Source organism: Miniopterus natalensis, chromosome 9 (assembly GCF_054644295.1).
Source record: "Miniopterus natalensis isolate mMinNat1 chromosome 9, mMinNat1.hap1, whole genome shotgun sequence".
In the NCBI taxonomy this organism is placed as follows: Eukaryota; Metazoa; Chordata; class Mammalia; order Chiroptera; family Miniopteridae; genus Miniopterus; species Miniopterus natalensis.
The window spans coordinates 80,560,500-80,567,834 of NC_142089.1; the positions used below are offsets into that span (position 1 = coordinate 80,560,500).

Genomic DNA, 7,335 nt, shown 5'->3' on the forward strand with positions numbered 1-7,335 from the left:
TGGAGAAGCTCTCCAGAACCAGGTACAAGTGCTCCCTGTCCACGGAGCTTCTCCCTCCAGGACCACCTGTAGGTGTTCCCTGTCCACGGAGCTTCTCTCTACAAGACCATCTGCAGGTGCTCCCTCTCTACACAGTTTCTCCTGAGCCCCACGTGATTGGGCCCCTTGCACACACAGGGCCAGCTTGTTAATGTCTCTTTTATGGCCTTCCCAGGGTCAGGTGTCTACGGCCCTGTCTACATTTTGCCATGTTACCTCATCTGAATGGTAAACTGCTTATAGCAGGATTGTGCTCTCATCTCCACACCCCCTTTGAATCTGGCAAGGTCACAGCCTTGGGCAGGTCACATGTGGACGCCAGATGCTTACACACCCGTGGAAATTTCCCCCATCCAGTCCGAAGGGCTTATTGCTTATCCATGGCCTCCTATCAGGGGCCAATTAAAAACATTAACAAACTTTATTTCCATGAATGTGATTACTGGACTAGCTCTTCCAATCAAGAATACCACGCAACACACAGCACAATAATCTTAAAAATGAGAAAATTTTGTGACATACATCTCAGGGCGGAAGTCAGGTCTGACAGAATCAGGAATGAGTTCAGTATTTCAGAGGCAAGGAGGTGAGTGGGGAGGGGAGGTTTGCTATGAGCAGAAATGAGACCACAGAGGCTTGGGCACCACATTCAGGATTTGGGTCTTCATCCCAAATGCCATCAGGAGCCATGGGGAGTGCTCAGTCAGGGATGTTAGGATGTGACCTGAGGAATGACCTCCAGGGCAGAAAGACGGGCCACAGGGAGACAGGAAGCTGGTGCAGGTCTCCAGTGAGAGGAACTAAGACAGTGGCACAGAGGTAGAGAGGGGCCAACTGACCTCAGGAAGTACCCAATGTGGGTACTGAAGGAAGGCTCTGCAACAGCTGACCTTCAGCCCCACCACTATCTAAACCATGAGGACATGCACTGGCTGAGTGACTAAAGGGGAAGCAAGAAGTAGGGCAGTCAGAGTTTTACACCTATAGGACATTCGATGGCAGATGTCCAACAGGCAACTGGATGCTTAAGCCTAGAGGTGAGGACCACATTTAGAATTGGAGTTTGGATCACATGGCAGCCATGATCCTATGGGGCCTACCTGAAACCATATGGCAGGATGTGGTCCCCCAGGTGGACAGGGGAGAGTGAGAGAGAAACAAGCAGAAGATGACCTGGAAAGAGTGCCAACGTTTTAGGGGCTGAACACTGAAATGAAACAAATAGAAAGCCCAGCAGTTGGCCAGGCCTGCCAGCATGAAGAGAGTGCAGGGTGAGGTCGGCACCCACGGTCTCAGTTAGGAGCGGAGTGAGCAATTCCACGTGGATCTTGGGAAAATAAGTGTGAACAGCAGGAAAGCTACATTAACCCCAGTAATGGAATACAGCAAGGGTGGCGGAGGGTCAGAAGGTGGAGGATAGCAAGTGGAAAAGTGCAAGAGGCTCCCCTGTAATCAGATAGGGAGCCTGGGAAAGGCCAACACAAGCTTTGAGCAGCCCCTCTGCTCTGCCACCCCACTGCCTGAGGCACCCTGAGGATGCCAGTGTGAGCAGGACTCGCTCCGCCGTGCCTGACTCCCAGCCCTTCTCCCCCTTAAGGTCCCCAGTGTAAGACAGTGAGAGATCAGGGAGGCCCTATCCTGATGCTCACAGTGTTTGCCTGTTAATACAAACACAGTCAGAAGCGTTTCCTTGCCCACCCCAAAGCCCTGAGTATTTCTGTTCCATCAAGAGTCCAACAAAGAACCCTAAAGATTCCACCAAAAAAACTACTAGAACTGATAAATGAATTTAGTAAAGTAGCAGCAGGATACAAAATAATATTCAGAAATCGGTGGCATTTTTATACACAAATAACAGACCATCAGAATGTCTTCCCATTTACAATTGCATCAAGAAAAATAAAATACCTAGGAATAAATTTAACCAAGGAGGTAGAAGACTTGTATTGGAAAAATTATAAAACATTGAAGAAAAAAACTGAAGACGATACAAATAAATGGAAACATATACCATGTTCATAGACAGGAAGAATTAATGTTGTTAAAATGTTCATACCACCCAAAGCAATCTATAGAGTCAGTGCAATTCCTATCAAAATACCAATGGCATTTTTCACAAAACTAGAACAAATAATCTTAAAATTCATATGGAACCACAAAAAACCCTGAATAGCTACAGCAATCTTGAGAAAGAACAAAGGTGGAGGTATCATGCTACCTGATATCAAATTATACTTCAAGGCCACAGTAATCAAAACAGCATGGCACTAGCATAAAAACAGAGGCAAAGATCAGTGGAACAGAATAGAGAGCCCAGAAATAAACCCACAGGCATATGATCAATTAATGACGAAGGAGGCAAGAGCATACAATGGGGTAAAGAGTTTGTTCAATAAATGCTGTTGGAAAAAACTGGACAGATACATGCAAGAAAATGAAACTAGACTACTTTCTTACACCATACACAAGAATAAACTCAAAATGGATTAAAGACTTAAATGTAAGACCCAAAACCATAAAAGTCCTATAAAAGTAATCTGACATTTTTCTTAGTAATATTTTTGTGATATATTCTCTCATTCAAGGAAAAAAAAGAAAAAATTAAAAAGAGAACTACTCTATGACCCAGCAATTCCACTGCTGGGTATTTATCCAAAGACATTCAAAACATTCATTCAAAAAAGACTCAGAAAACTCAGGCAAACTTAAGAATGGCTGTGGGTTCCATGTGGGGAGGTCGTGGTGGGTGCTCTGCAGTATTGTGACCAAGGTTAGGAAGCACCTGGCATGCGGGAAGCGGCAGTGAAGCTGCTGGAGGAGGAAACTCGCAGATACCAACCTACTAAGAACTACCTGAGCCCCCCACAGCCCAGATTATTCTGCTTTTCAAACTGACTTAATGAGAAATGAATTTGAAAGACTGGCTGCTGCTCAACAACCAATTGAATTGCTCTGTATGAACCAATATGAGCTTCAGCCCCTTCCTTTGGTCAGGAAAGTGACATCAGCGCAGGGCAGGAATGTGTTAACCATTCTGCGCCCAGTGAGCGCATCACGCGGTTGGAACAAATGAGTATGTTTGAGAATCTGGGACTAATGTCGCAGCGTGGATGCAACGCCAGGAGAGCATGTAATGAAAATCTTGTTCATATGACTGAACATGCACAGAAAGAGGTCCAGAAGCAAGGAAACCAAAGAACCTGCACTCACAGCTGGATCTAAATGAAGAGAAATGGAGTCAAACTGGGTATCCCTGGTCAGTGAGAATTATGAGGTTGGAAGGACTGTTGTGCAATTAGAAAATGAAGTCTTTTCAAATGAAGCAGCCACTTGGAGAGACCAACAAAGAAAACATCCAACAAGTCTTCTGAAAAGACAAATTAATTCGTGGGTAAGGCAGGAAAGCCAGGCTCTCACAGGTTAGGCACCAGCACTGTGAAGAGCAACAGCATTTACAGACTCAGAACTAGCTGGCAGGTGAGTGTTGGGCAACCACAGGCAGTGGATGGCTGTATTCTACTTGTACATCAGTGAAACTCAGAATTTCAACCTGGAAAAACAAGACATATGCACCCTATGTTCACTGCAGCACTTTTTATAATAGCCAATATATCGAGGCAACCTAAGTGTCCATCAGTAGATGGTGCATATATGCAATGGACATTACTCAGCCTAGAAAAGAATGACATCCTACCATTCACAACACCGTTGGTGGACTCAGAGGACATTATGCTCAGTGAAATAAGTCAGACAGAGAAAGACAAAGGTTATCTGATTTCACTTATATAAAGAACAAAATAAACAAACAAAATAGAAACACACTCATAGATACAGAGAACAAACTGATGGTTGTCAGATGGGAGGGAGTTTGGAGAGCTGGGTGAAAAAGGTGAAGGGATTAAGGAATAAAAACACAGTTATAAAAATAGTAACAGATGTGGAGTACAGCACAGGGAACACAGTCAATAAGAGTATAATAACTCTATCTGGTGCCAGGTGGGCACTGGGCTTATCACAGGGATCATTTCATTAGTTACATAAATGTCTAATCACTGTGCTGTACACCTGAAACTGATATAAAATAATATTGAATGTCAACTCTAATTGAAAAGTAAAATAAAAATAATCAAAAATTTTTAAAAAGAGTTCTCAATCTGAGGACAAGCCAAGGTAACACAAAATAACTGCAGGTGGTCTGAAACACTGGGAAGCTGACAGCCAAAATTTAAGTTTATCAGACGGGGGTAGGTCTTTGAGGAGCGTGGCTTCATACTGCCCGTGGTGGTCATGAATTCCTCACGTTTGGGAACTAGGTCAGCGCCGAGCACAAGTACATCCTGGTCTTAAGTATCTCAGAAGTGCTGATTCTCCTCGGCATTGCTACTTAAACTCTCCAATGCACATTCACAGTGTTTACTCAGTAATTAGGAGTGAGCTAAATAAACCTAAGTGACATTTAACTGTCTTGGAAATGGATTTTAAAAATAAACCAAAAAATGCTTCCATTATGCTTTGTGTTTGCACATGAATATTATAAAATTCCTAAGTGTCAGGCCATAACAAGCCCTGTACATTTATCTCAGTTAACTCCCCTCACAATACTGTGAGGTAGGTTCACTTTACTCACTCGTTGTTATGAGCAGAGTTAAGATGCAAACCCAGGTGGTGCTGGCTTCTAAATCCCAATGCCCCACCACTGCGCTGATCCGCCTCCCACCCCTTTGAGGGGATGGTGTTAATAACCAACCTTAAATAATTTTCCTCATGACACTCATGAGTGGTGGTTGCCAAAAAAGAATTCTGTTCACCAAGCAAAATTTAGTAGTTAGCAACTTGAAACTTTAGACGAACGTTAAATGAGAACAAATGTTAACTCCGTTGTTGTGGTTAAAATCCACCAATGACTTCTTGCTATGAGATGGGTTCCTAATTCCTCAGCAGAGCACACTGGCTGCACAGGCCTGCACCACCCAGCCTTGGGCCTTGGGCCTTGGGCCTTGGCCAGCGCCCGCAGAGGGGCCTCCCTCAGTCCTCAGAAGATGCCACTGCCTCCCTGCGTCAGCCCTTTGCACAGGCTCTTCCCGCTCCCGGCACTCTTTCCTGCCTGCGGGCTTCCAGGCCTAATTCCTATCCTTCCCCTTCTCAGGCTGGCTTATAAACCTTCCTGCTACCTACCCGCCATTAGGTGAGGTCCCCATTGGTCACCTACTCGCGGAGCCCAGTGGAGTATTCCCAGAGGAAACTGATGAGTTTCCTAATGAGCATTCGCCCGGTTCATCGCGGGCCCCCCATCGCTCTGCCGGGCCTCGGGGCATGAAAGCAAGAGCCGGGTCGTTATCCGCTAGCTCTCAGCCCCGCGTAGGAGCTAGCCCACAAACATCTGTCAAAGAAGACGGCGGGGAAGATCACCTTCGGATCTGTTCCATCCTTTGAAATAACACAGAGCAACCGCAGGCCCTGGCCGTGGGCTGCTCGCGTGGACGGGCACTCCGCCTGCGCAGGGACCCTGGGGGGAGCGGAGCCGACAGCCACCCAGGCTTGTCTGATTCTCGGCCAGTGCCATCTCCATCTCAGCCAGCAGCCGCTGAATTACCCATCTTCGGGTATTAGACACCTTTGTTGCTTTAACATGTGATGTAAACTTCACCTGGGACTGAGGTCTGGTTAACAGCATTTTACAGGAATACGGGCCGCAGAGAGACTAACGCACCCAAAGTGTTCCTGGCCTGCACCACATTTCAGTGTTTTCTCACACACACACACACACACACACACACACACACACACACACACACACACGGCTGCTAGATAAAACAAAGAGCAGCCAGTTTAATTTGAATTTCAGATAAATAATGAGTATTTGTTTTAGTATAAGTATGCCCTAAACACTGCTTGGGACGTATTTATACTATTATAAAAATATTTAATCTGAAATTCATATTTAACTAGGAGTCCTGTATTTTTATTTCCCAAGTCTACTAGCACTGATTGTGCAATCCTTGTGCAGTAAACTATAAAGATCTGGAAAGTAGGAACACTCAGCTCATTGGACCTAGTCTAACATTCAAACGATTTTTCGTAATTACTCACCTTCTTCCCTCCCTGAGCTTCCAAAACATCTAAAACCCCATGGTTGGCCAGCTGAAAGGCCAGACGATAAGTGGCAGGAATTTCGCTTCCTCTGGGAACTCAGGCACTTCCTCCCTTGCTGGCAGGCCTGGGAGCTCACGGAATCGCTCCTCCAGCCCCCCCCCCCACTCCCACAGACCATCGCCTACCTCCCCCCCCCCCACCATCCATCTCACCTGCCTCTTCCTTTCCCTCACGGTCACTCAGAGGTACCTGGCAACCTCTCTTCCCAGGAGAGTGGTGGTCTTGCATAATGGGAGTTATTGGCTCATTTATTTCTACCCACTTTCCATTTAATCACCTTTTTATATCAACCCCAAAGTTTTTATCTGTCTTTCTTAATATCCTGAAACCGTGCCCGTTCCCAGCGAGAACTCCTGCAGGCATTAGTATTACTATCATACATATACGCCATGCAGGCTCCCTTGCCCTTATTAGTTAGTAAGAGAAAATTAGAATCAAAATAAAACAAATACATAAATAAGCCCCAAGCACACTCCTGCACCTGAGACTTCTGTGTGACTCCAGGCCACCCTCAGGTGTCCCGGCCCCGGGGCTGGCTGGACTGCCTGCGTCTGAGAAGAAACAATGGGCTCGGCAAAGTATCCTTCTGTCCTTGACGTTCCATTTAATTTTGGAATAAGGGGTGGGGCAAAGAACAAGACAAAAGGAAAATGCCTCCCGCCATAAGTTCAACAAGTTAACCTTAGTCTAGTTTATTTGTTGACAGTCTTTTAAAATGGAATATATTTAGCCCGGCCAGGCGTGGCTCAGCGGTTGAGCATCGACCTAGGATCCAGGAGATCGGGGTTCGACTCCCAGTCAGGGCACATGCCTGGGTTGCGGGCTCGATCAATGACTCTCTCATCATTGATGTTTCTATCTCTCTCTCTCCCTCTCCTTCCCTCTCTCTGAAATCAATAAAGATATATTAAAAAAAAAAAAGGGGGGAGAATATATTTAACATATAACCTTGTATAAATTTCAGATTTACAACCTGTTAATTTGACACATTTATATATTGTAATAAGATGGCCACTCTATCTGTAATTAGCACCTCTATCAAATCACATAATTATTCTTTCTTTCGAATGCCAAGTGGACCAAAGGCTTAAACATAGGACCTGATACTATAAAATTTCTAGAAGAAAACATAGAGGGGAAGCT

The 7,335-nt window shown here is 45.3% G+C and overlaps 1 pseudogene; it reads left to right on the forward strand.

Moving 5' to 3' along the window:
• Positions 1 to 893: 893 nt before the first annotated feature.
• Positions 894 to 3,410, forward strand: LOC107532116 (pre-mRNA-splicing factor SPF27 pseudogene; annotated as a pseudogene).
• Positions 3,411 to 7,335: the final 3,925 nt, after the last annotated feature.